Source organism: Catharus ustulatus, chromosome 8, assembly GCF_009819885.2.
Source record: "Catharus ustulatus isolate bCatUst1 chromosome 8, bCatUst1.pri.v2, whole genome shotgun sequence".
Lineage (NCBI taxonomy): Eukaryota > Metazoa > Chordata > Aves > Passeriformes > Turdidae > Catharus > Catharus ustulatus.
In genome coordinates, this window is record NC_046228.1 from 3108195 (window position 1) to 3135408 (window position 27214).

Below are 27214 nucleotides of genomic sequence, written 5' to 3' on the forward strand. Positions count from 1 at the left end.
AAGCAGTGTGAATTTGTCAATACTTATTGGGCATTTCTTTTCATGCTAATAAACCAGCCAGGAAGGAGCTGTTTCACAGCAAAACAGGAGGAACTCTTCATTGATTCCACTGGCCTGGGGTAGTAAAGACCTTTATAGCATCATGCTCAGACGCAGCTTTTGGTGGTAGATGAGAGAAGGACTCACAGAATTGTTAGGATTGGAAGGGACTTCTGGAGATCTTCCACAACCCCTCTGCCTAGGCAGGGGCACCTACAGCAGGTGACACAGGAATTTCCTGCCTTCCCTGGGCATCTGTAAAGATCAAAGTGCTCAGAGATCAGACCAGATGTGCCCTTTGCTCTCAGGGTGGTGTGCTGTGAGCCCCCTCCTGACTGGGGTGGCCAGGAGGAATGGGCAGTGCTGGCTGGGATCAGTGTCCCTGTGCCATGCCGTGGCTCTGTCCCTGTCCCTGCCAGTTCCTGATGCTCCTGCTGCTCCCCAGCAGATCTCCTGCCCAGCTCTGGCAGCAATTGTGGCCAATCATGAGCTATGGCTCTTTTTAACCTCTAGACACACCTCTGTTATTAACCACCCATAAAACTCCACAGCCCTTTTAAAACATCCAGCCACTGTTATTTAATTCTCTCGACTTGTGCAATAAAAATGAGATGGGAGAGGATGGCCAGCACCTCCCTGGGAGCCAGCCCCACAAATACAGATCTCAAACACAGCTCACCTGAGCTCCTGTGGTGCTCAGCATCGCTGGGCATTGAACCAACATCACCCCAATAAACCCTCCTGACTCACTTGAAGAAGAAAAGTGTCATGCAGTAATCAAATAGCTCGGGTCAGTGTGAGCAGTAACAGCTTATTTTCATCACTGAGCAGCACTGCACAAACACCTATCTGTCAGCACTACACTGGTTTAGTTCCAGGCAAAATGACTTGCTTGCTCTCCAATCTGGCGTGCTGGCAGTGTGGGAATGCAAACAGCCAGCCCTTTGTGTTCACCTGCAGCTTTATTCCCTTCATCAATAATTGCTAAAGAGACAAATGAAATTTTTCATACGTTGCTTCTGGAATTATATCACAGCAGTGCTTTTGTTTGATCAAAATTGCTAAATGTTTTCTGTAACTTGGTGCAGCATAGAAATTGCAGGCTTGAAAATTACACATATGCCTCATCCTATCTCGAGGAATTCCAAAAGCTACTTGTGAGACAAGAATATGCTCACCATATTCCTTAGGAGTTGTCCAAATATAGTTGACCAAGCTATTCTGATTCCATCCAAAGCAATGGCAGAATGCTCAGCACAGTTGGGAACACACTGCTACGATTCAAAATTCTCCTTTGAATTTTGAATTCAAACCCAAAGATCTAAACATTTGCAAAAATTAAAAAGACCATTCAGATGCATTAGCAAGACAGAGCATGGAGCCATCAGTTTTATCCTTCTGTGCACAAGACAAGAAATGCTGCTGTTCCTACAGGCTTTGGGAAGATTCTCTCAGTCACAGAATTATGGAATTTCTTGGGTTGGAAGGGACCTTAAAACTCATCCAGTTCCATCCCCTACCATGGGCAGGGACACCTTCCACTGTGCCAGGCTGCTCCAATCCCCAATGTCCAGGGATCCAGAGGCAGCCACAGCTGCCCTGGGTTATTCCCACCTCAAACAGAGCCTGCCAAAGCTGAGGGCAGTTGATACCAAGGCAGATGATATGCTCAGCATTTTACATGTTGGCTTTAAGGGAGGAGTTGCCTTTTTCTTTGGGTTTTTCTCCAAGCTTAAAAAATCAGAGCTCCACACAGTTCCCTTAATCTTCCTCAAGAATTCAGAACCAAAACATTGGTTTTGGTCAAGCTTGAGTTTTTCAGAGAGCTTTGCTCATACAGAGCAGGGTGTGAGTTTTGGCACACAGAGAAAGAGGAATTATTGGAGTACTACAAGAAATGAAGAGTAAATCTGGAGCTGAAAGAGAGGTGACACAAAAGAAAATCAAGTTACCTCTGCAATGTCACACATTAGGAAGGATTTCAAGGAAGCAGAAGTTCATGTGATGAGAATAACGGGGACACAATTTCAGCAGCAGAATTTCAGCAAGATTTCAGAAAAGGGGAAATAAAAATGAGATGCTTCATGGGTTTGGCTTCAAAAGGTAAGGGAAAAGGATGGAATTAGCATTAGAAATAGGAAAAAAACCAAAACTTCCAAAGGAGACCTCCTCAGTGCAGAGGGGGCAGAAGAGCCAGGAGTAAGACTAAATAAACCCCCAATCTGTGGAGTAAGGCTAAAAAAACCCCAGTCTGTGGAGTAAGGCTAAAAAAACCCCAATCCGTTTGCATGTGGCAACAAACAAATATCTGAACAGGAGCTGGGAAGTTCACTTCTCCTTTTCTTGTCCCTGAGAAGTGACAGTGCCCAGACTCAGACACTGTGACAGAGGCTGAAGTGCTAAATGGGAATTGTTGGGTGCTGGGTTCCTGCATGCAGCCACATTTATTGCATCCCAATGTTTAATGTTCACAAACCATTAGATCCATGTATATTTATGGTTTGATAATCAGCTGTCATTAACAGATGAGTAAACAACATAATGTTCATATTTAGGAGGAATATGCAAACTAAAGAGAAACTGCCAACTCCTAAGAACATTTATTTTCTCTACACTTAATGGGGGGAAAGGAGGCGGAAATATTCTGTCTGTAAATTAATTATGGGATATTGGCAATGCCTCCACTACTGTACAACTGTAATTATCCCCTCCCAGTGCGTGGGACTGCAGTGGTGCACCCCCAGCTATTCTCATCCATGGGAGTTAGGAATATACCCATTGTGCACATTTCCTAAGTGAAATCATTTTTATTGTCTCTTTGAACTCAGAGGAGCAGGCAGACCATGAGCTTTTCAACCAGTGTCATGCCAAGATGGTGAGGCTTTCTGCCACACTCCCTTTGGGCAAATCAAAGATGTTTCAAACTTCAGGAGAGGATGGGAACTCTTCTTTCCTATGGGAAATGCCAGTTCAAGGTTTTCAGGCAGTTTTGCAAATCTCCTTGATTCTCTTGAAGATTTGCTGTTTTATATCAACTGTAAGCAGAGAAAGCATGAAAAAACATTTTTGATCCCTCCATAAATATTCCTGAGCTAAATATGGCCCCAATGTATTTGTGATTCCCTGGTTATATCTTTAATAATCATCCCTGACAGTGTTTTGTATCCAAAGACTTTATTAAATGTATCATTATCCTATTTTTATGGATGAAGAAAACCAAGGCCCAAAGCAGGATGAGATAAACCCAGGGAGGAGGCAAAAGAAGTAGAGAATTGTAAGGAAAGGTCAGATCTGGAAAGGATAAATTTACAGCAATGAGAAGATGCCTCATTAGTCATGGCTGGGAGAGCTGGAAGAAATCAAGTGTCCAGCCAGGGATGAGGCTGGGAACAGAGTCCAGCATCCTGACTGTCATCTCCCACCCTCCCACCAGTTAGGCCACGTGCTTGAAAACTGATCCATGTATTTATAACCATGGATATTTGACCAAAAAAAAAGAAAATTAATATTAACAGGAGTTTGCTGGACGATGTAACTAACTTCCCCCCTTAGCTGATCCTTCCTCTGCCTCATAAAATTAGAAAATTTTGCAATCCGTTTTGTAGATGGAAACAGATCATGTACAGATGCAACAATTTGGCAGGTTATCACACCGGGATTTTCAGCCTGGGATAGCACAGCCTCTCCAGCTGCTAAGGATCAGTCCCTTCAGCAAACCAAATTCACTAATCTGGTGCTTCCTCCTGCCCATAGCCAGGCTTATTGGGGAGGATTAGCTCGTTGTCCAGGGGTAATTTTCTCAAATAAATGGGTCAAAGCCTGTGCTGGCTCCCCTCCTGCAGCCTGCTGAGTTCAATGGCTTTGCTCAGAGCACAGCCTGGTTCCTCATTTCCATCGAGATCCTTGGGCTGAGTAACGAGAAGTGGCAGGTGAAGCCGAAGGTTTTGGCTTTGTTTTTTTGTAAAGAGGAGAGGAGTGCAGCAGAACAACATATGGTACAGTGCCTGGCTAAAAATGATTTAGTGGGAAACTGGTGCTTCATTTCTGTCTCTCTGCAACCACGCACACTAATGTAGTGGTGTAACTATTCATCTAATAAACTGCTAATATTTATTATTAATTGAACCATTTAATCTAACAGTGGATTAGGGGAAGGCAAATGTAGGGCTTAATGACTCTGCTGATTGGTATAAATTTAAACAGTGAGCTCAGGCTGTACAATACAAATTGTGTTGCTGCTGCTGATAAATACCTTGTAACTGGAAGAAACTGTGCCCAAGCCAAACTTGCACTGGCTATCAAGAGGTTGGGTTTTTTTAATCTTTTAGTGAGCACTGTAGGACTTAACTCCAAAAGATGAGGTCCCTATCACCAGTGGTTTATTATATTAATGGCCAAGAAAGTGGTTATTAGTAATGTCTGCTTAACTTCAGAGGTCATCTTCCATCCCAAATAGCCCCTGGATGGATGGTTTAGTGCTGCTGAGATAACTGAAGGGCAAGATAACAAACCATAATTATCTTGCACTTCTAACCAAATCCCCTGTGTTGTCTGCAAATCCATCATTGCCAGGGCTCCCTCCAGCCCACCCACTGCTCCAAATCCTGGTTTTCTCCCAATCTTATGGAAGACAAATTTCTGCTTAGTGCTAAATCTTGTTTCCCAGACACTGCTGGATGGGAGTTTAGGGATATTGCAGCTGGGTCTGGAAAGATGCTTCAGCTCTTTACCTTTCAAGCCTATGGAGTCAAAAGCAATGTCTGTATCCTGGGGAAAAATTAATGGAACAGCCCAAACTTCCTAATGGCATGTATCTTACTCTAAGCTCTGGGAGGGTCTGAGATCTTAGACTTTATCATTGTGACATTATGGGCTTTAGAGAAGCTATTTTTAGAGGTTTCTTTAAAATTTGATCAGTTATAATTTTCGCTTTTGGTTATCATTTTCCCTTTCATGGGAGCTCTGTAGCTGAGACAGTAACTCCTGGAAACACAGCAGCACCCTTTGTAAGTGGGGTACAAAACCCTCCTAATTGGAAATATTCTTTCCAACACTTTTTTTGTTGCATGTAGGACATATGGTGGTGATGTGTGGCTCTCAAGCATTTAAACCTGCATGAGTTATTGCAGCAGTTCCAAATTTCGTGCTGAGAAAATTCAGATGCCCCCTTCCAGGTCTGATGAAAATTAAGGGCATGTTGTCATCCTTGGCTGTCCTACCTTTGGTCTCCTTGAGATGTGGTGATATCAGAGAGTCTGGTTCAGTCTACAGTTTCTAGAGCAGAGACCAAAACACAGAGATCACCTTCTATTTGGTGTTTCCCCTCCCCTGCTTTGCTCTCCATTTTCTTCAGCTATGCTTCTGCTGTGAATGCAAGGATGTGTTAGAGAATTTGGGATACCCTTGTTGTTTTTTTTTTTTTAAATCTGTTTGTGGTAAGTGAGATGGGAGAAAAGCTGATTCTTACCCTTGTGGCCTCTGAAAGTCAAGGGAAAGAGAAATGGAAAGAAAAAAAGCTGAGGGATGAATTAGAAGAAAATAAAGGCTTGCTGAAAAGATTGAAGCAGGAGGAAAGGAAAGGAGAACCTCTCCAAGAAAGAGAACTCACAGCTTGCTTACCTGTTTGAGACAGAAACGTGCCAGGAGTTTTGGCAGAAGTTGCTTTATGAACTTGCCTTGCTCAGGGGCTCTGTTCATCTCCCTGCAGTGACCCTGCTGACACAGCTGCACCAGCTCACATTTCCCACTGTGATCCCACACCCTCTGCCCTCCCAAATCAGCTGAATCTGGAAAAAAAAGCAGCTGAGAGATGGAAACCAATGGGAATTTGGCAGTGGCTTTTCCCAATGGGGAAAGTGAAGGGAAGAGGACAGCAGGACAAACTAGAAAGACAATGCAGAGAGAGAAGTAAACCCAAAGAAACTGTTACAAAAACCTGATCAGGATTTGAATATGGAAATAGGAAAAAGGAAAAAACTCAGCAGAGTGTCCTCAGTAGCACATATCAGCTGTCAAATTGTGTTCTCTGGGTGAGCTTCAGGAAAAGCCAAGAGGTGCAACACGTTAGTGAAGGTGTGGGTGTTCAGGCAGGATGGATGCTGAGAGTTGGGGTCAGTGCTGCTCTGGCACAGCCCCAGCTCTGCACTGGGCCCCTGAAAGCCCCTCCAAGTGTGAGTGCACACTCCAAACCAGCCCAGAGAATATCCCTCCCTCAGCCAGGGGAGGTCCTGCCATGAGGAGCTGCTCCCTGGTGCAGAGGGAAGCAGCTTGAGAGACAAATGTTTCACTGCAAAATCTGAGCTACAAAAACCAGTTTTAAGAGCTGGTGAGCTTTTTCTAGATTTTTTTTTTTTTTTTTTTTTTTCACAAAGCTCAGCAGGTTTGATAAATGCAGATGAAATTATCAGGATACAGGTCAGACCCTACACCTCTTTCACCCACTAAAATTGCCCAGCATTTCCTGACCTCCGTGGAAACACTCTGGTTTGCATCATGCCCTCCTCTCAACCAGTTTTGTTCTTCCTTCTCTTAGTTCTGGCTGGTGTTTTACAGGTGTTCTCTTGCTCCTGATGCTCATTTAGGTTGCCAGGTTGTTTCAGCTCTCAGTTATTCTCCTGCCCAGCAACAGAATGGGGCCATAAAAATTTACTTTCTTGTTTACATTCACTCAGCAATTTATAAGAAGAAAAGTGGGGAAAACCGTGAGCAAAAAATCAATGCTGCATTTAATAGTTAAGCATAAAAGTCATTCTTAAACAATATTTTTATTTCAATTTTAATGAGAGACCAGAAATACCACTTCTGGGTTTTTAAGGCCCATAAGGTGTTAGTAGTCTTGTTATCTCTGATGTTCATGGTCTCTCGCACACCATTTATGCTGGGCATTATTTTTGACAATGCACTATGGCAAATGCCTGGCCTGGGATTCCTTGGAATGAATAAAAGATATATGGAGGAAATTCTACAAGTAATATCTTGTTATAATACATTTTTGTGCTAACTGCAAGTGACAAGTGATTGCTCAAACTTGTTCCTGCAGCAACCAGGTTTTCCTCTTTAATCCTATATTAGTTCTACAAAAAAAAAAAAAAAAAAAAGAAATACAAGGAGAGCTGTCTTTTCATTTATTTTATCTTGCCTCTATAGGAATATTTTCATGGTAAATTCAATATACTTTGTCCGAAATGTAAATGGAATGTTCAATATATTTTTAACTCAAGCACTGTTTAAACATTAAAATCCTCTTTTGCAAATGCCATTGTGATAGAGGTTGAAGATTTTGCAGAGCCTTAATGACTTCCTGGGAGGAAAAGAGGCCAGTTTGGTAGTCAGGATAGTCAGGAGTTCATTTTAAAGGCTTCACTTCCTTTCAGTTCTGTTCCTATTTCCACAGGACTGGGGCTAAATTAGGAATTTCTCTGTGTGGCATTTCCCCACCCATGAACTGGGCACTGTGCAGTGGGTGCTCTGCAGTCTATGGGGCAGGGAAGCAAAAGGACACATGAAAAAAAGACAAAGTCAGGAGAACTGCAAGTGGGCATTGATGCAAATCAAGGTAACATAACTGGAAATTTTTATGTTTGTAATGTGACCACATCTTGGGGTTATAAACGTGGAACTTGGGAGCTTTGTGTAAATTAGAGCTGTTATCATTTACATGAAGTTACCAGGCACAGTTTGAAAGTCATTACATGAAAGAGGAAAACACCAATGAAGCTGGGGCTGGTGACATGGTGATGGGTCTCTGCAGGTGGCACAATGTTGGTATTTGCAGTGCAAAACTGAAAAGGTTGTGCTGCACACAAGGCATGCAGACACACTGCCACACCAAACTGCAGCATTTCACTTTGAGTGAGCTACCAAATTCCAGGGAATGCTCAAGTACCTCTTCAAGTGTCATTTTACAGCAAACTCTTCCCAGATTAAATTTTCATTCCAATTCCCAGGCTGTTTTGGCAGTTTATGTCCTCGAGGTTGATTATGCATCCCTTCCATCCCTTTCTACTCTCTAATCTAAACACAGGATGTTATTTTTATTACCTCTTCACAAAACTTGCACAGGATTTCATTTAGCTCCTGTGTGAGAAGGAAATGCAAAGAAGAGAGAAACTGGTTTGGGAGTTTGGGGAGTAAAAGCAAACTTGAGTCAAAGCAACTTTTGGGAAAGGTGTGGAATGGTCTAAGGTGCTGTATCTGGTCAGGAATACCTGGCTCCATGCTCTGTCACCCCCAACAACCCTCTGTGTTCTGGGCTAGGAAAATGCTTTCCAAATCAATAGCCAGGTTCTTTGCTGAGGTTGCCAAAGGTGCCCATTTGGGTCCTGGTGATGCTCTGTGTAGGGGTGGCTGCTTCCCAAAAATCACCTTGATGACACCTGCTGTGTCTGTCAGCTTTTATTTCTACCAGATGTAATTGGATTTAAGGGGTAACACAGGAGAGTGAGACGATCTGCCTCCTCACATGGGATCTTCTTGACACAACAAAAACTTCTGAACCTTGGTCTGTGCTTTTGTCAATCACCCATTTCAAGGTTCCTCTCTTTATTTTGGATTCCTCTGGTTTATTCCCACCCAAGCCTGTTTTGCCAAACGTACAACTCATAACTCCATTGGCTTCTATTTTCTCCTTCACATTTTTCTTGTCATACTTGGTACCAACATTTTCTTCCAGCAGAAGTATTCCAAGAGCCATTGTTTTTTCCTTGCTGGCCTGACTGTTGCAGGAGCAGGTCGTATCCTAATTGTGTCCTCCTGGCTACAACTAAAAGCTGGTCTCTGGTTGTACTGATTCCTTGGTTTGTAGCCAAAATCAATCTGTGCATATGTTAGTCATGCTGTGACACAGTTCCTGCTTTTTTAAAGCAGTAGTTTCTCTGACAGCTTGGCTCAGTGTCCCCTGGATAATATTAACCTGCTGTAGGTAGAACTTCCTATGGAGTCCAAATGCTTCCAACTCACGGAGTCAGGGCTGGGGCTGTATCTGTGGCACTTCCCTGCTCTCAGGTCTCTTCCCAGAGCCCAGTCTGCAGCTCAGACACAGAAATTGTGGCCCAGATTTCTCCCTCCCACGTTGTTTCTGCTCTCTCATTGCCACCTCACGCCTGCCTTCGTGCAGAGCCAAGCAGTGCAGGCAAAGCAAGGGAAGGATTTCACCTCACTCCCCCAGGGCGGCACAGCAGCAGCTTCCTGAGGCAGAAAATGCCATTTGTGCTGTCCTGGATCTTGGTTTCACCCCTTTTGTGTATCCATGGCTTTGCCAATGCTGTACAGTGGGGACACCACCATAATTTTACTTCCAGGCTAGTGGGTGCAACAAGAGCCGCCCTGCAGAGAATCCCTGCCATGGGGACATCTCCACTGACAGACAATTCCATGGAGAGCTTGTTCAGCTCTGCCTTGGCTTCTCAGAGACCTTCCACTGGGTATCAGCCTCCTTCCTCAGGCAGGTGCTTCTGAACATCTTACAGTATCCTTGTGGTGGAGGTTTCTCTATTTGTTTGGCTTCAGATCAAGACTGAAAGCACTGCTGGAAATACACTTTAGCCAAAGATTGTTTAGGTCAATTGTTCCTTCTGGTATTAAAGTTATGAATCATCTTGGCATCAAGGTGTGACCTTTCCTCTTTACACTATTATGTCACCAAAAAGGAGGCAGAAATGGAAATAGGAAGATGATTGCAATAAATTTCTCACCACTGATATAATGTCTCATGTGCACCAGGAGTATTGGACTCGTAAACCTCATCTTCCTTGGCGTGGATCCACACTAAACTTTGTTTCTCCTAACAAAATCCAACATTCCTTTTTCTTTTTGCAGTACAGCTTTCTCAGCATCATAAACCACCTGCTGAACTGACTTCTCTGAAGTGACAGTGCAGAGATTTCCATCCAAAACTGATGCAGGCAGCCTGAAAAGCTGCACTCCTGCAGTGCAGAGTCCCCACAGGAATGATCTTCCCCAACACAATGTTTTGATGATGCCGATCCAGAGGCGATAGTGAAAAAAAACATTTGAAAAAATCTAAAGTGTGGGTAACAGTGAGGGAATAAATGTCAATTCTTGATCTGTATTTGCCTTGGAAACAGAGTAGAAACTCAGTGCTGGTTATTTACTACAATTCTAATTGTTCACTTAAAAAAAAATATATTTTGTCCTACGATAAAAACTCTTGAAATTAAATTTGACACTTCAGAGTCTGAAATAAACTCAATTTCAAATAAAATTGTATCTTTGGAACAATATACATCAAAATACAGAGGAAAATTGGAGGGAGATTATGATAGGATTAAGCTATTTCCTGTGCAGAGCGATAGCGCTGCAGCCCTGTCAGGAGCTCTCCTCCAGGATAATGCAGTTGTTCTCCATAAAGCAAAGCTCCTGGAAGATGCTATTCCCTGTCCAACCTGCCAACTGGAGTGGTTAAAAAAAATGATGCTACTGGAAGCTTGTCACCTCCTTTTCAGTTTATTTTAGTTTCCCTGAGTTCAGGTGGATTGGGGTACCCCAGGCTGGGTGTCCCAGCTGAAGAGTCACCCCCAGGGACCCAGCACTGGGTTCTGGGGCTCATGGGGATTCCAGCAGAGGGAAAGGTGCCTTGGGGGACTCTGCAAGAGCACTTTGCTCAATCTGATGGGCAAGGAGGGTGAGAAGGGAGGGGTGGCAGCTGTAAGGGCTGCACAGCTGTGCCAGAACATCTGGATGCAGTCGGTTGACCCTCAGTTTGGGAGAGCAAGAGCTCCCTGTCCCCTTCCTCCTGTCCTCCTCTGACACTTCCTGCAGGATTTAGTCTGTGCAAAAACCTCCTCTGTCTTTGCAAACCACTTCTCCTGTTAATCCAGAAGATTTTATAGCATCTCTCTGAGTGTCCATCAACCATCACACCAGACATGTAAAATAGTAATGGACTGCTTGATTTGGAAAGGAGTTCGTGGCTTTCCTCTGCTGCTGTGAGAACTGCTGGGAGCACAGCAAACAGCCAGCTTTGTCCAGCAGCAATCCTGCTCTCAGTGCTCCCAGACCTCAGCATTGCTCCCCACCACCCTTTTTAAAGAAACAAAAGTGGTATGATTGCCTGTGTGGGAGCAGGGAGTGCACTGCTGACAGCCTGGCCACATCTCCTGGGCTGAGCTGGGCAGGGGATGGTTTTCCTGCACAGGGCAGGAGGAACACACAGGATGTTGGAGAGCATTCCTGCCTTGCAGTTAGGAACAGGGATTGGACTTCTTCTCCACACTGGTGAAATGTTAAATCTTCTGTCTCTGCTCCCCACATGTCAATATTTTGTGCTGTTTTATATTTTTTTATAGTATTATACATATGGCTCACCGGTCCAGTGTGCAAAAATCTGAGAAGTAGATTATTTTGATAAAAGGAAAAGAACCAAAACAGGCTTACTCTAATTTCTGTTTAACTGTTAGTAGGGGGCTAATTACTGTGAACTTTTGTATCATGGTTTCATGTAACTTGTTTTAAAAAATCTATTTATAATCTGACTCCTCTATTTTGACTAACCAAATCATTTGCAGTAATTAATTTTCAGGATTAATTAAAGTAAAAGGAAGAAATCATGGGAGACTAGTCCATATTTTAGGCATGCATCAGGAATTGCTCCCATTTGGATTTAACTTAGTGTTCAGTTTGTAACTATTTGTTGTAGGTGTCTTGTCCCTGGAAGGATCCAAAGTCAGGTTGGACAGGGCTTGGAGCAACTTGGGATATTGGGAGGTGTCCCTGCCCATGGAGATGATTTTTAATCACCTTCCAACCCAGGTAATTTATGATTCTATGATTCCTGGGATAAAATTAACACATAGCAATATTATTAATATCTTGAGTTTACAGAACACTTTTGATACACCAAAATCCTCCCTGGCTTTTTCTTACTCCAATAGAATCAGATTTCTGCCCTGCCATCCCATGAGAGCTCCACCTTGTAAATCATTAAATTGTCACACAAATCAAAATTTCCCCTCTCCAGATCATATGAGTGGGATCACTCAGCTGCACCTCAATCCTCAGGCCTTGATTTTAACTGTTTCAGAATTTATTCCCAAAATACTTGATTTGATTTGAGCAGGCAAGTGGTTCTGTTGAAATCAGCTGGTACAGTGGGAGTTTTATCCTCAGATGAAAAGAAATTGCTGAATTCTATCTATATTCAGTAACTGGCATTCCAGTTCTCTGTTTGCTATTGATGTGGTCAATATGTTTTGTGTAATACTCAACACAGAGATCCCATCTATCCCTGCCCCATGGAATTTACTTTCCAAGCAACAGTTGTTAGTGGATTCAATATTTGCTGAATTAATTAAAATCCATGTTAGGTTTGATCAAATAATCTTCCAGTTTTGGGTTCTAAAGTGGCTGCTGAGGTAGAGGTGTGTCACTTCAGCCCAAGTTTTCAATGAATATGTACAAGACAAAGAATCATCACAAGGATGGTTTGGGTTGGAAGGGTCCCTAAAAATCATCTCATTCCAACTTCCCCTCCCAGCCCTTTCAAATTGTTATTGCAGCCATTAAAAGATCACGTGTTGTTGTCACAGAGTGACAATTGTTTTGTGAGGAAATACATTTAACATTTCTAAAGTAAGATCATCTTATTCCACTCCAACATCTGAACCACTACAAATATTTATAAATTCGGTAGAGCTGGAGCAAAGAACATCCAAGCGGTTGAAATAAAAGAGCAGGAGTGATTGTGAGGATTGTATCCTGATTGTGAGGATAGTTTTACCCTTCTGAGTGTTTTCACCTGGTACACTGAAATCCTTCTTGCAGAAGATGCCACCAGCTGTCACTCATCCGTGGTTCCTGTGTTTGTCAGTGGGCATTGACAGGACAACTCTTACATCAGTTTCCTAATGAATCCAACATGAGTTAAACCATAAAGGTATAAAATTTGTCAGGTCACTTCAGACCAAAGATTCCCACAGCCCCATATCCTCAGATCTGCTCTGTAACTGTGGCCAGCACAGGATGGTTTCTGAACAAGAATAAGTAGAATAAGAATGAGCAGCACTGAGTCATGTTTCCATTGGAATATGCTCCCAGCTCCTAGGGAGTTTTAGGACTTCCACAGTACTAGTATTAAAAATTATAGTCCTAAATCAATTATTTTCATGTCCTACAGGCGAAAAAATCATCTGTTTTCCATTTCATTATTATGTTCCACTAGAGAGAGCAGAGCCACTATTACTATTTTAGCAGACTCTTGCAGATAGAAGGTGCTATTGAACTGCAAAGATTTCCTACCAGCTGGTGCACGTTCAGTGGCAGCTCTGCTCCTAAGAAACAAGTTGCAATCTTTGCAGGGCAGTGAGTGTTTATTGGCTCCATTTTTCCAAAGAAATGGAGCATAGCTGGCCAGCAGCATTTGCCCCAAGCCCTGCATGACTGGTGAGGCTGTGTCATTTCTTGTGCCACCCCCACACCGTGTATTGATGCACTTCAGAGCAGTTTATTACAGGAGATGAGTAACATCCCTCAGATGCTTTCTTTCTCCTGTCCTCCCCTGTGGAAGCAGCCTGGTGTTTTACTTGGAAAGGGATTGTTTCTGTTCCTCATGTACATGCTGCTGAGCCTTAATGACTGAGGAGGCAAGTTCAGGAGTACATCTTGTATTTTCACTGGAAGGTGGTGTGTTTCTGACTGCTGTTATTTCCTGTGGGAGCTGGCTGTCAGAATTATCTGCCACAGCATTATGTAGTGACTTGCAAAGAAATTATACCTGGGACTGGGGATGTTACCAGCTCTGCTGGAACACTGGTGTTTTAGCAGAAATAGTTGGGTTAAAGATTATGTCTGAGCACCAGGGCACAAATCAGAGCCAGCCCCTTATCTCCTTCCATACCAATCACTTGTGCTTAATTAGGTATAACTTCTCATCCATTAAGCTCCATAAATTCCAGGAACAGGTTAGGAATTAGTATCCCAGATTTACATATGGAAATCCAAACCCATGGAGAATCCATTATCCAACATGGTGCAGGAAATAGAATACAGATTCCCTGAAGTCCAGGAGGGTGTCCTCTCAGCCAGTTCTATAACCCTGGGCTACATGAGCATTTAACAGAGACAGTGATGGAATGGGATTGATAGCAAAGTTGCCAGTTCAGGTAGTAGAAGATTCCCATAATTATGCAAAGGTGTACCCAGCTCCTTGTGTCCCACCCTGGGCAATGCCTCCCCCAGCAAAGCCAGGAGGTTTCAGGTGCTCATGAATGACCAGGAGCAGAACCTCACCTTAAGGACAGACTTTTATCTCACTGGTTATTAACTGATCCATTCCAATTGTCATCTCTGTTCCCACTGCACTGGTTTGTACAGATTCACGTTGCAAGGAATACACAAGGTGCAAGAAGATTTTGCAGTGCAAAGGAAAGCAGGAGCTGATGACTGTCAGCCCTACAGGGTGACATGGCCAAGTGGAGAGGAGAGGTTCTAACAGCAAAAAGCAGGATATCAGAGCAGGGCTTTTAATCCCAACTGAAATATATGGAGTGATCTTCTGTTCATTTAATAGCTCCAGCAGTTTGATGAAAGTGAGACAAACCAGAAGAACAGCAATGATAAAAAACACCCGTCTTGATAAGGAAATAAAACCCTCAGAGCCAGTGAAGGGCTTTCCCCTGCTCTGTGCTATGCTAGGAGGAGCAGAGCAGGAGAGAGCAATCACCTCAAGGAGCAGAGCTGATTAAAAGTACAGTTCCCTTGTCACACTGGGTGATATTGTTAACACATTTCCTCAAAGCCTTGTGCCCTGGCTCGAGGCTGGAAGGCTGCTCGCTGAAATCGCTGTGTGCCGCTTGTAACAGAGCCAGCTTGGTAATAGAGAGATCTATAAGTGTTGGCACCCTCCCTCCATTTTCCAGTGGAGAGACAGCTATATCCTAAAATCCATGCTAGGGCTGTGACTGGCACTGAACTGGGCAGAGAGACCAATTTTGGGGCTGTGGCAGAGGCAGTGCCCCCATCCCAGCCCTGGTCTGGCTGCTCCCGGGTTGGAGTCACCGTGACGGGGTGGTGGGAGGAAGCATTTATCCTACTGAGTAATTACCTGCTTGTAACAACAGGCTTTGGTCTCCTGAGCTATCAATCTGCAGCCTTTCAGCAGCATTAAATTAACTGGGGAAGGATCTGCAAGAGTGTCTGGAGAATATATAGGAAAAGTTCAAAAGTTTAGCGTGCTGTGGAGGCTGCATGCTCACATAGAGAGAAGGAGTCACAGAATCCTTTAGATTGGAGAAGAGCTCTGAGATCATCGAGTCAACCATTCCCCAGCACTGCCAAGGCCACCACTAACCCATATCCCCATTTGCCACAGCCACATAGCTTTTAATTCATTCAGGAACAGTGATTTCACCACTGCCCCAGGCTGCACAACCCTTTTGGCGAGGAAATTGTTGTTAATGCCCAACCCAGACCTCCCCTGGCACATGTTGAGGCCATTTCCTCTCATCCTGTCCCTTGTTACCTGAGAAAAGAGACTGATTCCCACCTGTCCACAACCCACTCATTTCATGGAGAAAAGCTGCTCTAGAAATGAGACATTCCTGAGCCACCTGCTGCAGAGAAAAAAGACAAAGGAAGCAGAATGGTGATGCTCCTTCTGGAGCCAACCCTTGGGTTTGGATCCAACTACTGCTGTGAGATTGTGCAGTCTAAGTGCCATTGAAACAGTTGTCTGATTTCTACTTTTTGTCATCTGTGTCCAACAATAAAGGGGAAAAATTTCATATGAGAATTTTTAGTAGCTGTTGGAGCAGGAGTAAGGAAAGATGAAGAAATGTCAACAGATTCCTTGTTCTCAATGTGGCATGTCAGGAGAAATTGTTATGTTGGCTAACCACAGATTTTTTTTTCAATGTATTTTAATAAGAAATTAAGTTCATTTCTATATGGAAGATCAAGTGCCAGATTTTTCCAAAGCTTCTGCAAGTTTTTTGTGAAAAATTGTGTGGAATATGGAGTCTGAATGATGACAGCTGAAACACCAGAAACAACTGGAGCCCTATAATTCCACAGCACTTATGCAAAACTCCAATGGAAATCAGACCTTAAAAATAAATCTGGTAATTTTACACCAATTTCCTTATCTAGAAAATGATTCATTTTTAATTAAAGATAACGTGGGTATACACTCCAGACTCACAGAAAGTACACATCATTATTTTTCGTAGAAATTCACTTTGAAAGGTTCATTATATTTTGTCATGCTACAGATGCCCATTCTGGACACCAGGGTATAGCAAAAAAATTCACAGTCTTTATTTTACAAACCTGATGATGCCTTGAAGATCCTGCAGTGTAGATGATGACTTAGAGAGGATGTCAAACCCAGGCAGGGTGGGGAGACCTTGCTGTGGTCACACTGGATTTGTGGAGTAAGGAATAGGTGCAAGGTTCTGCTCCCTGCTCCTGACAGCATGGACCATATCAGGTAGTCCTTGGGCACCTTCCTTTTGACTTTTTATCTTGTACATTGGCTCTTTGTACCTTTTGGGTCCTGCAGCTGCTCTTAGCAGCTCCTGCAATAGCAGGAAAAGCCTTAGAACTCTTCTTCCATTTTGCATTGCTGCTGATAAATGTATTCTGATGGACTACTGGGTTTCTCATTCGTGGAGATATTTAGTGCATTCCTTTAATGGTTGGTGATGCACAAATCGGTTTTAATATCAATAATGAACAATTTGGATGACATTCAGATTCAAGATCTGCCAAAAAAATTTGCTACATGTCAGGATTTATTGAGTACAATACATTGAGGTTGCCAAAGAGGCTGGAGTTCCTTCAGCAGAAAAGCAAACAGATGGTCCCAGGAAAGTGAGCACATTCTTAAACCCTGGATTGCATTTGGACAGAATGGAGCCACATCTGCCAAAGCCTGCTGGCCAGAAGTATGGAAGGGAAGCCATCAGAAACTAATGTGACATTCTTCAAGCTCTTTCACTTAATATTGATATTAGTAATCTAACAGGAATGTTCCAGAATTGCCAGGTGTCCTTCGGGTTGGCCAATTTAGGGGAAGGAGACATGATTAACAGTTAGTAACTGGATACACACAGGCACCCTGGTCTGAAGTGTTCCCTGCTAAATATATCCTTCTAGGTCATCCATGTCCACCTGGCCTGGAGATAAAATGGTAGGAGCTGCTCATTTCAAATAATCTGTTTCTGATTTCTGCTGCCACAAGCCAAAAGATAATCTTGCAAATGTGCCTGTCCCTCCAAACAACTGGCTGTGAGATGAGATGAGATGCCAGAGCTGGGAGTGCAGAGCAGAATTATCCCAGAGATCTTCTCAGGCTTAGCAGAGCCCTGGGTTCAGGACCAGAGTTCAGGAGGCAAAAAGGGCAGGTTATGTCAGGAAATACATGGATGGGATGAATCCTAATGGATTTGTACTTGTGTAGACCTTTGTAAAAATAAACTGCAGAAAAGGGAAAACACTGACTTGTTCTTCAGCTGCATTTGAACAGCAGAATGGGAAATCACCCAGGGTGGTTCTGTATGGGAGGGAGGCACAGCCTCTGGTCCACACAAAGCCTGCAGAGATGCAAGGTGAGGTTCTAGCTCTTGGTCTTGCTTTGCAAAGAGTAAAAATGTCCCTAAGTCTTCTCCATGGCTCAGGCTCCCATCATAATTCAGGGATCATATAACACCTCACAGGACTTCTACAGAATTTATCAATAAATAAGAAATGTGAGGTCCTTGTGTGAAATGATCAGTAGGAAAGCACTGACTGGGCATCACTATGGATCACAGGGAGAAATCACAGCACTGACGTGGTGGAAGGTGTGTTCTGCAGAGCAAGGAGTGCTCTTAGAGGTTGAGGTAAGACACCAACACACTCAGGGAGTTACAGATGGTAAAATGTTAGAGAAATGTTACAGTTCAGTTTGAGACTGGCACCTCCAAAGGTGTGCAGAGGAGGCATTTCAGTAAATGCACTCATACAGAGTTTATTCCTTCTTGCATATAAGAGACCAAAAAATGAATTTCACTGCTTTATTTCCTGCCCCAGAGCTGGCACATGCAGCAGAGGTGCAGTGAATCTCACACACACCTCTATCAGCACTCGTGGTCAATCTGTTCTTGTGCCTGACTGCCACAGAAGTATCACTCCTTGGGGTCAAGTGTTTTTTAGGATGGCAAAGCTATTCACTGCCAGGTCCCTCCTCTACCTCTGCACGAGCCTTTCGTGCCTAGAACAGGTGAATTCACCCCCAGTCTGCTCTCAGTGCTTCCCACCTCAGCCTGTGCTCACCTCACTGCAGAGAGGAGCAGCACAGGCACAAACCCTCCAAGGGGAACTGTCCCAAACTGGGTGCAATGTGGCCTTTCAACCATCTCCAGTCCCTCCCGAGCCAAATGCAGCATGAACTGAGTGAGCAAAGCCTCCCACTGCCGTGGGGGTGAGGGGAGGATGCTCAGCACTCCCAGGGTACACAGAGCACCTTCCCAATGGTTCCAAACAGCTCCCCACCAGTGGGAAAGGAATGGAATCTTTCACTCCATCAGCTGGGTGTAATGGGGAAATGGGGGAAATCTTCTCACCCTGGTTCTGCAGGAAGTCAGATGATGTGATCCTGGCAGTCCCTTCTGGCTGCAAAATCTGTGAACATCCCTCTGAGCTTACTGGGGTGTTTCACGCACACGTGGTGAGCCTATCTCATCTCTGGGTTAACTCTGCTGACAACAGTGAGTTACACCAAGGATAAATCTGGCCTTGTCACTGTGTTTTGTACTGTAGTTCAGTTCCTCCTTTGTTTAAAACTTTTGGCAGCTTGATATATTATAAGTGCCACGTACGTATAAAATGCATTTCTTAGAGCAAAGAAAAATATGCTAATATGCATATTCCTATTTTGTCTCTTTCTTGTTACCAGTTAATCAATCACACAGAATGTTTGTGACACTTATTAAAGGGAATGAGTAGATAAAAGCACATGGCTTTCATTTATGAGACCCTGATAAGTTGGAAATACAAAGGATCTTACCAAAGGGAGTCAGTGTATACTAATGGGTAGAACAAAGAGCCGATAATGAAAAGGACGTTTAATGTGGATCCCAGTTCTATTAACTCCCTTTGTGATCTTGAGTAACTCAGCTATTCCCCACCCTTTATACATGCTACCAGCTCCAATCTGGAGGCCATGCTTCTGTTGAATACCACTAGGCCAATCATTCTTTTAAATAAAATACTTCTGTGCTGTCAGCTTTTAATTGCTATCAGCCAGAAATCCAGATTAAAATCCTGGAGCCTGGATCTGGGAAGATTATGTTTTTATTCTGTGTTCAGATGCAGCTTCAAAAGGAAAGCAAATCCCAAATGCAGTGAATATTACTTATCTCTTTTCCTCTCTCTTCATTTCCATGTGTATTCAGATTGAGTAGCAAATCTGCAAATCTTTATTCACCTGGTTGCAGGGTATAAACTGAGCAATCTGCTCTTCAGCTGAGAACTCTGAGGCTGTAGATAAATAACCCCCTGGAAATACCAACTTGAGGAGCAGAATTGGTATTGATCCAACATGCAGTGTTTCTCAGAACACATTCCTTTCTTTTTCTGAGGAGAGCAGGTCTCTCCAACCACAGGAATGCTGTCCCCATGGCAGATGCTCCAGCACAGGCAGTGAGCTGGGGTGAGAGATGTGCCCTGCCCTGCAAGGCTGGGAGGAAAGGCAGAAATCCAAGGGGCTGTCCAGAGGATGGTTATTCCACTGCACCAGCACAAGGAACCCCAGGAAGTCTCATACACTAATTTATATCTTATGTATATCTATCCTTTTTGCTGCTCTCCTATAGCCAAAAATGCAACATTATGCATGTTTCTCCTTATAAATCCCAATCTCCTTACAAATGTCTGTGTCATGGGTGGGGAGAGAGGTGGCAGCTGTGCCAGTCTCTGCTGTGGGAGTGATCAGATCTTGGCCCTGAGGCACAGTCCCATTCCTGGGCATGAGTAAATTCACAGAATCACAGAACCATTCCAGGTTGGAATAAACCTCTGAGATCATCCAGTCCAAGCTGTGCCCAAACCCCACCTTGTCAAAAACCCCACATTCAGTCATTCCCCAAACACCTCCAGGGATGGGGGCTCCACCAATTCCACCCTTCCAATGCTGCTCTTTTAGCACCAGGAAAATCCTTTCTCCCTCTCTCTCTTCCCCATCTGCAAAGCTGGGGTGATGCTGATACTGCCCTGTTTCATACTGCTCTGGGAGATTTGCAAATGAGCAGTGATATTGTTATTAATGAACCTGTAAATCTAATAATTCAATGCTGTGACAGCACAATAGCACACAGCACCTTAAATATGGTCCTTAGGTGGCTGCATGAAGCATATGCTGTTTTTATTTCTAAATTCCTCCCTTTTGGTACAAACAATTCCCTTACAAAGTTTGAAACTGTGAAGAAGTGTGCAGTGTAAATGCTCAGGAATGACTAATTTGGAGAGTTTTTTACAACAAAGAAGTTCAAAAAGCAGTTAAAGGCCTGACTGTTAACAAATGAAAAAAGTAATTTGGTTACTACCAGCAGTGCAGGAGGTACTTTTATTAGGTAAAGCAATGCAAAAGTTTGGCACAAGTTCAGTAATAATAAAAGAGCAACTATAAAGAGTTAATTATCTCTGATCCCTAAAGGAAGTATATCTTTCCTATCATCATTGAGGCCCTTTGTAGTGCAGTGTTGGGAAAAACAGAGTATTTTGGCTGAGAGCCCAACACCTGGCCTGGGAATCATGTTTTACAGTGGCCAAAGATCATCAGCTTCTCCTAGACAGAGTGCTAATAATGTGAAATTGGGGCTGAAGTTACCTCATTAGGGGCACCACCAGCAAACTCCATAGCATTCTTTTATGGGGGAAAAAAAAGGATGAGGTTTGGAGTCATGGTGTTTGCCTTGCTTTGATCTTTAAATAAAAAGTGTTAGTGTTGTTTCCTAAATAAAAAAAATAAATAAAAGAAAGAAAGTTATGGCTGCTGTTGGCCTAACTCTTCCTTGTCAAGTTCCCCTCACTGCAAAAAATGGGACATAAAACCATACAAGCTCATTGTGTTATAAAAAGGGAAATCAGGAAGGAAAAAACCCTGTAGAGCTATTTGAAAAAAGCTCCCTCTTCTACCATTCACTCCACTGAATATTTCTAATGTTTTTTGCCATAAAACCAGATATTGGTGGAATATTTTGGTGTAGATAGAAGCAGTCCCAGTGGTGCTGCAAGAGCAGAGACTCCACGTGCCTTGGCAGCCTGGCTGGGGCAGCCTTGGGGCTTTCTGCTCCACAGGGGTTTGGAGAGAAAACTTCATGTGCATGAAGATGTGCATGGCTGAAGCAAAGGGGCTTTGAGAGAGCAAATTGTACCCCAAAAATTTCCCTCAGAGCAGGCACACAAATCCTATCCCTTCCCTGGTAGTGCCCAAGGCCAGGTTGGACAGGGCTTGGAGCAGCCTGGGACAGGCGAAGGTGTCCCTGCACATGAAATCCCTAACAGCATTATGAAAATAATGATTATAAAAATTTAGATTATAAAAATAAACATTATAGCTATACATCTATGGACACTTTTTGCATATCACAAGGTGTTACACTTTGGGGGTTTCACAGGCTTTCCCCAGCTCAGGAGGGCTGAAACCTCTTGGCTGAGAACAAAAAGCAGCACACAGAGGAAAGCTGCATGGTCCTTTACAAAGAAATGGCCTTTCCCCCCATTTTCCAGCTGAATGGGCTCATCTTGCTCATATTACCAGGAAAGTGATTAACCTGCAGTCTTCTCTTAAACCTCCCCCGTGTTGTGGCACTGCTGAGAGGCCCTGGGAGGCCAGAACAGCCAAGGAAGGTTTAGCAAGGCTGAGGATCTCAGTGAGGTTCCCACATCTCCAGTGGAGAGCAGTAAATCCAGGGCTGTTTGGTCCTCAAACAGAACTCATCAGTTTCACAGGGGTAAAATTCAAAAATAAAAGTAAAATAAAACAAAAATAAAATAAAATAAAATAAAATAAAATAAAATAAAATAAAATAAGCTTCTTTTTCAAAATGTGACAAATATGGAAAACAATTTCTGTAGTAATTTTTGCTTTGCTGAAAAATAAGTCTTTCTTTCAAATCAAATGAATTAACCCCAAAACTTAATTACAAACCTACAACAAATCCTTCCCAAAACAGTGTGAAATATTTCTGTTTGGTAAATTTTTCACTTATTCTGCCCCTGTTTAGAAATTCGAGTTGGAAAGCAAGGCCACCCTTTATTATGTATGCCAGGCACCCAGTCCTTCCATCCTTTAATAAGTGTGTCACAACACCTTTTTCAGATGCTTGATGGTGTAATGCAGAGGTTAATTGCTTATGGAAATGGCTGCTAATGTTAGAAGGATGAGGGTAATTTGTTCCCCCGAGCAGGAAGAAGATGTGGCAGCAGCACACGAGCCACTGCAGCCCCCTCCAAAGGCTGCTGTCCCTGCTGTCCCTGCTGTCCCTGCTGTCCCCACCACTGTGGCCATGGGATGCTCTCCTGGTGACTGTCACTGCCACACCAGAGGAGGAGAATTCATCTCTGTGCTGCTCATGAGTTCCAAAGCTCCTGAGAGGAGCAGGTGAGCCAGTCCTGCACAGCCCCAATCCCTGAGGAATTCCAGGTGGCTGCAACCTAGAAGAGTTTTGATGCTGTTCTACATCTTTGGTGTTTGTATTTCCTAAGGGATGTCCTCCGTGGGCTGGTATTTTCAGGTGTCCATGCATGTATCAGGTCCACAGAACAGTCTGGGTTGGAAGGGGCCATAAAGTTCATCCCATTCCACCATCCCAAGGTGCTCCAAGCCCTGTCCAGCCTGGCCTTGGACACTTCCAGGGATCCAGGAGCAGCCACAGCTTCTCTGGGCACCCTGTGCCAGAGCTTCCCCACTCTCACAGGAAATAATTCCATCCCAGTATCCCATCCAACCCTGACCACTAGCAGTGGGAAGCCATTCCCTGTGTTCTGTCACTCCATCCCCTTGTCCCAAGTCCCTCTCCAGTTCTCTTGGAGCTCCCTTAGGCACTGGAAGAGTCTCCCTGGAGCCTTCTCCTTTCCAGGCTGGACACCCTCAGCTCTCCCAGTGTGTTCCAGGTGAGCAGTGCCCACTCTGGCTCTGCACTGGCAGTGTACCCTCCTCTGGGAGATCTTATACAGCCTAAAATCCAGCCTTGGTCTGGGTCACTGTCCCTGGCCCAGAGCCCTGGGGTCAGTGACTCTTGGTTCTCCAGAAGGAAGGATGCTCTGTTCCTGGGCTGGGGGAGCTTCTCACTGCCCCAGCAGAGGCTCCCTGGCTGCTGGTGGGAAGCATGGCATGGACAGGGCAGCAGAGGGGTTTGGAGGGGCAGTTTGGGCAGTCTGGACACATCTTGGCAGGCACTGGCACCTCCACCAAGGTGCTGCTGCCCTGGGATTCACCAGGGCTGCTGGGGTCGATATGCTGGAACAGCAGCTGCTTAGGTGGGAAGGAGCACATTCCTGACCATCTCCTGTGTGCTGTACTGCCCCATGGTTTGAATCAGCATCCAAAGTGCCAGGAGTGCCAGCACACCACCAGGGCTGTACTTCATTGCACAGGAACAGGGAGGTGCCTTGGCAGAGGGAGAGTTAACAATCCCCACAGACACACTTATGTTTATAACATACTCGTCCAAAGCTTTTAACCCAGAATAACATTTACACGAAGGCTGCAGAGCTCCATCATGCTGCTAATGCTTACAAGATTTCCCTAAATACTTTTCCGGAAGCTCTTCTTACAGACAGAGCCCAGAGGGAATAAGTGAGCTGGAATCAGGAATGCTGCTCCTGCACGTGTCCTTCCCAGGGACAGCCTCGCTGCTCCAGCCCTGTGGAGCCCCTCAGCTGCACCTGGGTGGGTGGGGAGATGTGGGGTCCTGTGCTCTGGTCTGGGGCAGTGATGGGCACTGATTCAAGGGGTCAGTGACAGATCAGCTCATCGGATCTGGGGACAGGGATGAGGCAGATGCTTGAGGCTTCACCAGCAAGATAAAGATCTGGGGAAGTACCACAAGTGCCACACTTCTGGTGGCACAAGTGCCACAATTTCATTCTTTCATTCTTTTACACCACTGAAGGTTCTTTTACACCAATGAAGGTTCCTGCCATTTCATTCATCCCCTTCAAAATGACCGAATAAGGCTCCTCTTTCCTCCAGCTTCCTCATTCCCCAGTCCAGTAAATAATGTGCCACTTAAATGTCCGCCTTCCCCTGGATGACAATTTATTGCAACAGAAACACTGCCAATTTGGCTGCCTGGCTCCCAGGTGGGGCTGTGCTGGGGCAGCCTGTGCTGCCAAAATCCCTTTTTCCCCAGCTCCAAGGGAAGGAGCTGGCACCCAGTGAGGCATCACATCCCTCCAGAGGAGCAGCATCCAGCCAAAAATCTCAGCTACTGAGGGTGGGGTTTTTAATTTCTAACATTTCAGTGCCTTGGAGTGCTCTAGACATTAGGTGGCAAGGCTGGATCTCTGAATCCAAACTGCAGGGAGTGTGAATTGCTGCAGTAAAACCAAGAGAGCCAGCAGGATTTACATTAACTGAGGATCCGGCCCCCAGCGTACTCCAGACTGTGCTAAATTCTTACCTGGAGGCACCAGCATATTTAGTCCTGCCTTCATGGGAACATTACCTACCTGTAGCAGCTTAATTTACACACTCCTCAACACCTTTAAGATGCTTTATAACCTTGAAAATCCCCTGACAACAAATACACTCTGCTAGCATATGCCAACAAGGAAATGGTGCAGTGTAGCCATACCAATTAAGCCTGAACATTTCATGCGTCCGTGGTATTTTTTTATTGAGGTACTGTCTATCTTTTTAACTAGGTTTGTTTTTATTGAAGCAAAAACCTGCCCTTTCAGATGAGCAGGCTAGTCTATCAGAGCTGACATTTAGTGGAAAACAAAGTGCAGGCATGAGAAGGTTACAAGAGCTGGCACATGCTTTTGCCCAGATTAGCCCATAACAGAACTGGACTCGTCTAGTTTTGCTTTCAAAGAAATCCTTCTGTCCATAATTTTTTTTTCTGCTTGTGAGAAGAGTAGGAGGCCAAAACAGCAAGAGTACTCGACAGCTGTTGAAAATAAGGGTTTGGATTTATTCTGTTACACACAGGCCAGAATTGATAAAAGGGGCTGGGGTTGGCTACAGTGGTAGAAATCAGTGGTGCCTTCATGGTTTTGCACCAAGGGGAACAGATTTGGCTGCAAGGATGGGAGCAGTGTCCCCTCTCTGGGACAGAGCGTTATTCCCTGTGCCATCCCTGCTGTCCCACACCCTGTCACCCCCAGGGCAGTGCATTGGCTCTGCAGCCTCTGCTCCCAGCAGGATTTGGAGCCGGGGAGCTGAGCACCTCCTGTCATTAGGCCTGGCAGGATGTGGTGCTGCTGGTTCCTGATTACAGCACATTTGGCCACAAACCCAGGATCCACTCCTCACTCTCTCCCTGCAGCTGCCATTGGGATTGGCAGGAACTTTGAGCTTTCTTAACTGTGGGTTCCTAATGGACTTTTTGGACCGCTGTAGGTAAGCAGGTTTTATTATCCATGTCCAAATAATACTGAATTAATTATGCAACCTAAACTAGTGCAGTAGATATGTGATGGTATCCTGACATTTACTAACCACCAGGGAAGACTTTTCCTGGCGAGTTCTTTGCATCGCACGATCAGATATTGGCCCCCAGCTGAAGGGCAAAGCTCTTTTCTGCTCAGCACTGCCCAAAGATGAAGAGCCTGCCCTGACCCCAGCAAGCTGAAGTTCAGCTTTGTGTGGAGATAAAACAGGCAGGAGAAAAACTGAGTTCATGGCAGGAGCGTGGGTCTGAAAACCACAGAGCGAGTGGGTTCTGCACGGGGGCCTGCAGGAGAAATGGGAGAGAAGTGTTGTCTGCCCAGGTGTTGGCAGGAAGTTTTTCTGCAAGTGAAGGAGCTCTAATCGCCAGGTTTTGGAGCTATCATCACTAAGCAGAGTAGTATTTTTGTGTTTGAGAGGGCTTGGCAGCAGCGCTCGCTGCTCAGTCCCACGCAGGGTGAGATGTGGGCTCGGAGCATTCACACCTTCCTCTCAATGGAGAGGAACAGGTCAGTGCTCCCCAACAACCTGGGCTGCTCACAGACTCACCAAATCCACAGAATAACGACTCTGGGGAAAACATTTCCTTTCCTAAAACTTCAAGTCTGAGTGTATTTGCTTTTCGTACAATTGTTATTTGCTGGTAAACATTAATAGCAGAGATATTTAAGCTGAATGTTTGGAAGCAGAGCTTTCCCTCTGCAGTTCAGTGCCTTTATCTCCCTATTCATAGACCCAACTTAAAATTCTTTACTCTTAACATCACCATCATCTGTTGTCATAGAAACTATTGCAATACATAAGTGCTCTAAATGACTGCAACTTGGTTGAATGGCAAGGGATCAAGATGGACTGTGATGGGAGAACACTTAAAACAGGTACATCTGTGGACAACAACTGATTATGAGAAGAGTTGCTCAGTCTCTCAACCAAAAATAAAAAAGGTACAACATTCATTTTCAGGCCAACAGATCATAGAATGGTATTTATTGAACCTTTTTGTTTATTTTGTGTATTCTTTCCTATGAGACATATTAACCAGGAGCTCTTTGTTTTCTTTAAACAAATCTGTGTAGTCCAGTTCTGGACTAATTTTACTGGGCTCTCTCAGTGAAATTTCCTATGGAGAGTCAGGATTTACATTCCTGATTTGCTAAGTTTGTGTTTATTTGTACCTTGTTAACAAAGAAATAATACATCTGCTTGGTTTCCTGCGGCTGAGAAAACCAGCACTGAGCTTTGCATTTCTACACCCATATTCCCTTCAAGTGATTGCTGAAAATACAGCCACCAGAGCCAGTTAGGCTTTAATTCTACAGCAATTTATATACCTCCAGTACAACTGCAGTGCCTTAAGTCCCATGCATCCCTCTGAAGCCTGTGCTGTTCCCAAGGAGCAGAACAGAAGGTCAGTTACAAGTTACCATTTCCCCCCTTGCTATAGCTGAAAAATGCCAGAAGAGCTTCAATTTGAAGCCTGAAGAAACTGTTATTTCTGCATCATCTCAGTGGAATGCAAAGCTCAGACAGGTCCTTAGGATGTGTAAATGTCACAGAGATTCA